This window comes from Triticum urartu, chromosome 7 (genome assembly GCF_003073215.2).
Source record: "Triticum urartu cultivar G1812 chromosome 7, Tu2.1, whole genome shotgun sequence".
NCBI lineage: Eukaryota > Viridiplantae > Streptophyta > Magnoliopsida > Poales > Poaceae > Triticum > Triticum urartu.
The window spans coordinates 625992998-626002456 of record NC_053028.1 but is presented as its reverse complement, the minus strand read 5'-3'; the positions used below and the strand labels follow the sequence as shown (position 1 = coordinate 626002456).

The 9459-nt window shown below is 45.3% G+C and overlaps 1 long non-coding RNA gene across 5 annotated transcripts; it reads left to right on the top strand.

The window, feature by feature from the left end:
• The first annotated feature begins 4672 nt into the window (after nucleotides 1-4672).
• LOC125523471 lies at nucleotides 4673-9058 on the top strand. 5 transcript variants are annotated; one of them, XR_007290245.1, is made up of 7 exons: nucleotides 4673-5265; nucleotides 5719-6237; nucleotides 6865-6928; nucleotides 7076-7147; nucleotides 7418-7568; nucleotides 7660-7717; nucleotides 8761-9058. It is a non-coding gene; the product is annotated as an uncharacterized LOC125523471 (long non-coding RNA). The 5 variants fall into 5 exon arrangements; XR_007290244.1 differs by lacking the exon at nucleotides 7076-7147 and adding an exon at nucleotides 8152-8243 and having other exon boundaries at nucleotides 4675-5265; XR_007290243.1 differs by lacking the exon at nucleotides 7076-7147 and having other exon boundaries at nucleotides 4678-5265; nucleotides 5719-5842; nucleotides 5921-6237.
• Nucleotides 9059-9459: the final 401 nt, after the last annotated feature.

Below are 9459 nucleotides of genomic sequence, written 5' to 3'. Positions count from 1 at the left end.
CATAAACCATGAAGAAGGGTGTGTAACCCATAGACCTGTTGGGCGTAGTATTGATGCTCCATAACACTGAGGGTAACTCCTCTACCCAACAACCCGGTGTTCTCTATAAAGGAACCATAAGCCGGGGTTTTAGCCCTTTCAGAATTTCCTGATTGGCTCTCTCAGCTTGACCATTGGATTGAGGATGAGCTACAGAAGAAACATCAAGGCGGATGTGCTCTCGCTGACAAAACTCTTCCATAGCCTAGGACAGATTAGTGCCATTGTATGTGATAATACTGTCTGGAAAACTGAAACAGAAGATTACTTTTTTCATGAACTGAACAGCCATGGCTGCATCACACTTACTCACAGGCTCCGCCTCAACCCACTTGGTGAACTTATCAACCGCCACCAGAAGATGTGTCTTTTTATCCTTAGACCTTTTGAGAGGTCCCACCAGGTCAAGCCCACAGACCGCAAACGGCCAAGTGATTGGAATCATCCGGAGTTCCTGAGCCGGCACATGCGCTCGTCGTGCAAATTTTTGACATCCATCACATCTACTGACCAGATCTTCTGCATCAGCATGAGCCGTCAATCAGTAAAAACCGTGACGAAACGCCTTGGCTACTAAAGATTTTGACCCGGCGTGATGACCACAATCGCCTTCATGGATCTCACGAAGAATTTCTTGACCTTCTACGAGGGAAACACATCGTTGAAACGCTCCGGAAACACTACGATGAAACAATTCTCCATCTGAAATCGTCAGGGACTTAGATCGCCGGGTTATCTGTCGAGCCAGGGTATCATCCGCTGGCAACTCTCCCCGGGTCATGTAAGCCAAGAACGGCACCATCCAATCTGGGATGACATGAAGAGCCGCTACCAACTATGCCTCCGGGTCAGGAACAGCTAAATCTTCTTCTGTGGGCAACTTGACAGAGGGGTTATGCAAAACATCCAAAAAGGTGTTGGGTGGCACCGGCTTACGCTGAGACCCCAGCCGGCTTAAAGCATCAGCTGCTTCGTTCTTTCAACGGTCAATGTGTTCCACCTGATATCCTTTAAAATATCCTGCAACAGCATCGACCTCTCGGTGATAGGCCGCCATGAGAGGGTCTTTGGAATCCCACTTGCTAGATACTTGTTGAGCCACTAGATCTGAGTCACCAAGACATCTGACCCGGCTCAAGCTCATCTCCTTTGCCACTCGAAGACCATGGAGCAAGGCTTCATATTCTGCTGTGTTGTTAGTGCAAGGAAACATCAACCGTAACACATAACAAAATTTGTCACCTCGTGGGGAAGTTAACACGACTCCAGCCCCCGAGCCTTCCAATTGCCTGGATCCATCAAAATGAATAGTCCAATATGTGTTGTCTAGCTTCTCTTCTGACATCTGCATCTCTGTCCAGTCATTGATGAAGTCAACCAGGGCTTGGGACTTAATTGCAGTACGTGGAACATACTTCAACCCATGAGACCCAAGCTCAATTGCCCACTTGGCGACTCGCCCAGTGGCTTCTCTGTTTTGAATAATGTATCCTAAAGGAGCAGAGCTAACCACAGTAATGGGATGTCCCTAAAAGTAATGCTTAAGCTTCCGACTTGCCATGAACACCCCGTAAATAAGCTTCTGCCAATGTGGATATCGTTGCTTAGACTCAATTAGCACTTCACTGACATAATAAACCGGCCGTTGAACCGGATGCTCTTTTGACAGCCTCCTTGCGCTCTACCACAATAGCCACACTAACAACCCTTGAGTTGGGAGCCACGTATAACAATAGCGGCTCTTTCTCAATTGGAGCAGCCAGGACCGGCGGCTCAGCCAGCTGTGCCTTCAAATCTTCAAAAGTAGCGTTCGCAGCATCGCTCCAAACAAAAGCATCCGTTTTCTTCATCAACTGATACAGAGGCATACCTTTTCCCCTAACCGGCTTATGAACCGGCTCAAAGCAGCCACACAACCCGCCAGCCGCTGAACATCATTGATGCGGGTTGGTTTGGCTAGGGATGTAATTGCCTTGATTTTCTCCGTGTTAGCTTCAATACCTTGGTTAGACACCAAAAAACCCAAGAGCTTGTCGGCTGGCACTCCAAAAACACACTTGGCTGGGTTAAGCATCATTTTGTAAACCCGGAGATTATCAAAAGTCTCCTTCAGGTCCGTGACCAAGGTTTCCTCTTCCCTGGATTTCACCACTATATCATCCACAAAAGCATGAACATTGCGCCCAGTTTGATTGTGAAGACAATTCTGCACACACCGCTGGTAAGTCGCCTGGGCACTCTTAAGCTCAAAAGGCATAGATACATGGCAGAAAGCTCCAAAAGGAGTTATAAAAGCTGTCTTCTCCTGATCCTTGACTGCCATCTTAATCTGATGATAACCGAAATAAGCATCTAAGAAACTCAACCGTACGCAACCCTCCGTAGCATCAATGATCTGATCAATATGGGGGAGAGAAAAAGGATCAGCCGGACAAGCCTTGTTCAGATCTGTGTAATCCATGCACATACGCCAAGTGCCGTTCTTCTTGAGTTCAAGCACCGGGTTAGCCAACCACTCAGGGTGAAAGACCTCCACAATGAACCCGGCTGCCAAGAGCTGGGCCACCTCTTCCCCAATGGCCTTGCGCCTTTCTTCATTGAACCGTCGGAGAAACTGTCTGACTGGTTTGAACTTTGGATATGTTAAGAGTGTGCTCAGCGAGTTCCCTTGGGACACCCGGCATGTCTGAAGGTTTCCATGCAAAGATGTCCCGGTTCTCACGGATGAATTCGATGAGCGCTTTCCTATTTTGGATCCAAGTTTGCGCTGATGATGAATTGTTTGGATGAGTCGCCAGGTACAAAGTCAACCATCTTGGTGTCATCAGCTGATTTGAATTTCAACTCCGGCTCATGCTCTATTGTTGGTTTCTTTAATGACGTCATGTCTGGCGGGTCAACATGATCGTTGTAAAATTTTAACTCCTCTGTTGCACAAACAGATTCAGCATAGGCAGCATCACCTTCTTCACATTCCAAGGCTATCTTCCGGCTCCCATGTACTATAATGGTGCCCTTATGACCCGCCATCTTGAGCTGCAAATATACGTAACACGGCCGAGCCATGAACTTGGCATAAGCCGGTCGCCCAAACAGAGCATGATATGGGCTCTTGATCTTAACCACCTCAAAGGTTAATTTCTCCGCTCTGGAATCATACTCATCCCCAAAGGCTACTTCCAGCTCAATCTTACCAACTGGGTATGCCGACTTACCAGGTACCACTCCGTGAAAAACAGTGTTGGATTGTTTAAGATTCTTATCCGTCAATCCCATCCGGCGGAATGTCTCATAGTAGAGGACGTTGATGCTGCTGCCCCCATCTATGAGTACCTTAGTAAACTTGTATCCACCAACCTAAGGTGCCACTACCAAAGCCAAGTGACCCGGATTATCAACCCGGGGCGGGTGATCCTCTCTGCTCCACACAATAGGCTGCTCTGACCAACGTATATAATGTGGAATTGCCGGCTCAACGGCATCGACGGCCCTATTGTAAAGCTTCTGGTCCCTCTTGCATAAACTGGTAGTAAATACATGATACTCTCCACTACTCAACTGCTTCGGGTTGCTTTGATAACCGGATTGCTGCTGCTGATTCCCTTGGCCAGGATGCTGATTATATCCGCCTTGGTGGCCAGGATGACCTTGACCGTGAAAACCTCCTCCACTTGAACCGGCGCCCAGGCCATGAAAGCCGCCGCCACCTGAACCACCACCTGGGCCGTGTCCCCCATCAAACATGTTTGAATTTTTAAACGCCTTCATGATCGTGCAGTCCTTCCACAGGTGGGTGGCCGGCTTCTCGCGGGTGCCGTGTTTCGGACAAGGTTCATTCAACAGTTGCTCAAGGGTAGGGCCTGACCCGCCCGATCGAGGGGGCTGTTTGCCCTTGTACCGCTGATTACCACCCTGTGCATTAGTATTATCAACAAATTCATCAGCCTTACGTTTATTACCTCCCTGATTCGCCGGATTATGCTAGTGACTCTTGCCGTTGCCGTTCTTCTTTCCCTTCGTTGCCTTTTCTTCGTTAGACACTGGGTCCTTGGTGGTATCAGAATCAGCGTACTTGACAAGAGCCGCCATCAATGTTCCCATGTCATTACAATCACGTTTAAGCCGCCCCAGCTTCTGCTTCAGAGGTTCAAAACGGCAATTTTTCTCCAACATCAAAACTGCTGGACCGGCATCCATCTTATCAGATGCATGTATTATCTCCTTGACCCGGCGCACCCAATGGGTTGTAGATTCACCATCCTCTTGCTTGCAATTGGTCAGATCCACAAACGACCACTACACCACAACACTTGTTTAGGGGCAATTAACTGCCGGGAGAAATACCAATTTAAGGGCAAATAAACTGCCGGGACATTAGTGTCTGCCGGTACAAGTATGTTAGGGCAGGCAAACTGCCGGGAGAACTTGAGCGACAACGGCGCTCAAACTGCCGGTATAATTTAGGGCACACAGTCTGCCGGGACACCCAGAACCCGGCCCATATACTACCGGGGACCGTCTTTGGCACGAGGCGGGCCTGAAGCCCACGCTAGTGAGAAAAAAGCGCACGAGAATGACTAACATTTTGGCCCGACAAAGAAGTTAACGCGCATGCCGGCCCTTCACGGCTTCACCACACCAGACCACTCCTTTCCCTAAAAAACCACTAGACCACTCCTTCCCCCAAATCCACGAACCCTAACCCATTGCAGCCGCCGCCGCCCCAAGCATCAGATCCCATAGCCGCTGCCTCCGCCGCCCCCAACCGCCACCGCCGTCCCCAACCACCGCGGCCACCGCCGCCGCCGTCCCCAACCACCGCCGCCACCATAGTCCCCATCACACTACGGCGACCTCTACCCGGAGCACGCCGTCGCCCCACACCATCGCAACTCCTCCGTCGCCCCAACCACACCCCACTGTCGTGCCCTCCACCAGGACCCCCATGAGCACCCAACAAAGTCAGAGCTCGAGCCATCGCCCCCAAGCACTTCATCGGCGACCATCGCTTCAGAGCCGTGTCGTCAACCCCAAGCACTCAGCCAGCGACCATCCTCCTCCGCCGTCGTCCCTCACCACCATCCTCCTCTGCAGACCTCCTCCCCTGAGCAGGCCCTCCGCACAAGCTCAACCGAGCACCAAGGAGGTCCTCAAGTGGCACCGCCTCCTTATTGAGCTCCTCTGCAGCTGCACCTTCTCCATCGGTGACACCTCCACTAGAGATTGGTATACTGTTCAAGCAAGTTTTTGTTGCTAATTTTTGCTTGTATCAATCTGTTGGGAGTCCTCTTGTACTTAAAATAGATGCAATTTATCTTGCTAATTTTTTGCTTGTACTGATCCGTTGGGAGTGTTTATGTACTTTATAGTTACTCAAATAAGCATTTTGCATTATTAGTGAAGAAACAACACCATGAGATAACCCACGGACCAAGGAGCGCCCTTATATCATCGGTATCTACTGGAACATTAGTAACCACAGTAGTTAAAATATATGTGGTCGTGTCAACTGCAGTCTGTTGTAGATTTGATGTTTGCTCATTGTTCATATTAATGTCACATCAAACTGTGTAAAAGCATTAGCATGTTGCTTGCATTATTTAGTTTATCATGGTTGCACCCTTGATTTTGTCCTTCGATTTGTATCTTATTAATGTATTTGGTCCTCCTCTCCTTCAGGCAAGGCGCCTCCAGAATGTTGTCTCCTCTAGGTAGCGCCTCATCTACCTCCTAGCTTGAAGCAGTGCTGCCTCACATCCAGGGGCGGAGCCCAATGGGCCGACCCCGAGGCACAAGAATACGGGTATAATTTCATATTTACTAGTACATGTCATACTGAAAAAGGCTTGGGCATCAGGGTTGAGGTGAAGTGGTGCATCAGGGTCCACGATCGCAGCCGCATGACGGCCTACGCGCGCACACGTCCGCAGCCCATAGCCCACAATTGGGTCGTACGCTTAGTATGGCCTCTCCACGCCTGGCTATCCATTACCTGTGCGCAGCCACGCAGCGGTTTCCAATCCCCACTCCTCGCCGCCAAGTGGGAGCGGCCGATCGAGGCGACGCCATGCGCAGGAGTGGCCGTGTCGATCGATGCGACTACGCCGGCTTCGTGAATCGATCTCGGCAAGAACATGATCTACTTTTTCCAATCGTTCGTCTACACTTCAGATTGCAGCCAATTCTAGTTCTGTCTGGGTAACGCCCTTGCCTCTTGTCTAATTCTTTTCAATAATTATTCTCAATCCTTGTAATTATTTGTATGAATTTGCAGTCAATAGATTCCAAAAAAGGCAAAGGATATATTCACTGCCTGGCATATATACATCCGTCCTTTTGTTTTCCTTTGCATAGTAAATGTTCTGGGCATCCCACATTTGGCTGCTACGACTCCATTTAAATCAATGGGTTTTGGCCGAACATAGGCATTGGAATTTGTAGTTGTCAAAATTTTCATGTCCCACGTGGAAGTTTGCTAGTCAAATTTACATATACCATGGGCATGTCCTTATTCAAAAGTAAAGCATTATCACGAGATCTCCGAAAGAATTGAATTGGGAAGAGGAGATCCATTTTGATAAGGGAAAAAGGAAATTGATAAAACATGAACATCCAAATTTGAAATATTCGGTAAGAAGAAAGTACCTGGCTAATGAACATTGCCAGCTAAGAGAAAATAATCTTTAAATATTTGAGAGTTTGGGACTAAAAATATTGGTTTCAAGAATTAAGAGCCCGGCTTGAATTTAGCTACTTAAATATTTTCATTTCACCATTCTTCTTTGTTCCACTGAAAAATTTAATTTTATTCTTTTTATATTGTAGGATATTCAATCTTAGTATCTGATGACGTATTTTGGAGTTTCGAAATGGAAGGCATCATTTTCAAGTAATTTTATTCGTTGTTTCCTTGTTATTCTAAGCATTTGACGGCTATGTTTTGTATTTAATTAGTCTTCTATTATGTCAGGTATAAGTTATAAAACACACTTTTATTTATTATTTTCGTTACTTGAAATTTTACACCATGTTAAAGTGGTGCATCAGGGTAACATTTGCTCCAGCTCCGCCCCTGCTCACCTCTACTTCCTTGCCCGAGTAGTGCCATGTAGGTCCTTTGCTTCATCGCCAGAGCAGCACCACATCCTCTGCTTCTTAATCAACCGTGATTTTTATTTGCTATTCCCATGATATTCCTACTACTATTTTAGTGTTTGCATTTCATGAAATGAGATGTTTCAATTCACTATTTCTACTGTGCTAGATTTTATTCCTGGTCTGTATTGTATATCCCTTTACGTGTACTAGATAAGAATGGTATGCATTTTGCTACTAGATATTCACCATTAATAGACGTACACTTTCTTTCGTATGTTAGGCAATTATAGTGAAACTGGTCAAGAATGGACAAGAGTTGGATGGATAAAGCTAGAAACACACAAGCATATATTGACGGGGATATCGGCATGAAGATGGACATGAAGGTGGATGTGGACATGAAGGGGAATATGGGGGTGGATATGAAGCATGTGAGCTTTTGTTCTTCAGATTGAATTTACCAATGACTATCATGGCTAGTTGCTTAAAAAGCTTTCTTTCTATCCTATCCTATATATGTAGTTGGAAGTGGACAAGCCCATGGCGAAAGCAGGAATGCAACCACAAGCAAGCTGAGGAGGTAATATCCATGTTTCCAAGAATTTTTCTTGCCCTCAACTCTGTAAATATTTCCTATAGTACAGTACTGAAGTTTACAAAATATTGTTCCTGGTTGCGTACCTTTTACGAAATATTTCATATAGGAAATAGTACAGTACTGATGTTTTTCAGTACTATATAAATGTATTTCAGTATTGTACTATAGGAAATATTTCAGTACTTACGAGTTTAAATGACAACCAGATTCTAAACTCCACTACTGTTACAGTACTGAAGCAACCTGTACTCTGGAAAGTACCGAAGTTTACAAAATGAAAATTTTCATGCCCTCAACTCTGTACAGTACTGATTTTTGGCAGATTCTAATTTGTTAATATCTAGCTATACTGGCAACTCCTTGCTCTACTCTGGCAAATTTTGCCTGGTTGCGTTGTTTTTCATGTGACAAAACAGATTCTTTATGATGGGTATTGCTGCTGCATTTCCTGAAGTATTTGGATTGACGTGTCCCCGCCCCTGCCTATTTGTACTTCTCAGTGTACTATGTACGTACAGTATACATTCATGCCTATTTGTAGGGAGTTTTGCCTATTTGTTCAATATATAGTACTGCATAGAGTTTTGCCTATTTGTACAGAGTCCAACAATCTGTTGTATATAGTACTGTATAGAGTTTTAGTCATAGCTTTCACTATTAAGTTCTAATTTGTTTTGAACTGAGCAGGTTTTGCACTAGCGGTGCCAAAACTGCTAAATATATGAATTTGTGCAAATTTGTTTAACATTTCTAAGCATACATGCTAGTTTCACCAAAAAGTTGGGACTACCCAGCTTGTACGTGGCTTCACCACTCGTTGTACAAGTTCTTGTTTTGCTTATTTGCGCATGGAAGATTTTTGTATGTGCACTTCAAACAATTCCTGCTTGATCATTGCTTGATGTGATGATGAAGTGCTGTACATTTACAAGAATTCTATTTTTGTCGAGTAGTTAAACTGCCGCATGTTGTTACTTAAAAAATCTGAAACGAGAGCTACATTTCGAATTTCCTATCTGTTGCAGGTTTACTATAGATGTTGACGGAGATTAGGAAGATCTTGAAGCCGCTGATGATTTGGAAAACCTATGATTAAGTTGCTGAGTGATTATGTAATATGCTTTGTTTGTTGAACCTGGACACTTGCTCTGCTCATTTTGCTGGTTAAGCCACTATATGCTCATTTTGGTTGTGGCACCCCCAGAAACATATGTACTTTCTCCTTTTGTGGCAATATTTCAGTTTGGTTGTGGCACATTTAACATATATGTACTGTACCTTTTGTGGCAGAACCTCCTTATGTATATATGGATATTATGTTTATCTGATGATGTTTAAGGTTTTCTGGACGAGGCCTATATGTTACTCTGATTGAAGTGTATGGATGAGATGTATGTGCTACTGTGATTAATGTGTATGTATAAATTATGTAATATTTCATGATTGTTTGAAGATAATGAATGGATATTATATTTGGGATGTCTAGATTAATTTGGTAGTGAAATGTACCTGCTGGCATAAATGCTGCCAGGTGAAAAGGCTTCTGCAAGCAGATGGACTGCCGGTAATTGAAATTTCATGTGTTTTGACAAATCTGCCGGGAGAAAACATACTGCCGAGAAATAGAAGGGCAAGGGCAGAAAAACTGCCGGGAAGAGTTTGTCTGCTGGGAGAAGTAATCCCTGGCAGCCGTTCTCGTGGCAGTTCTATCTGCCGGGAGAAAT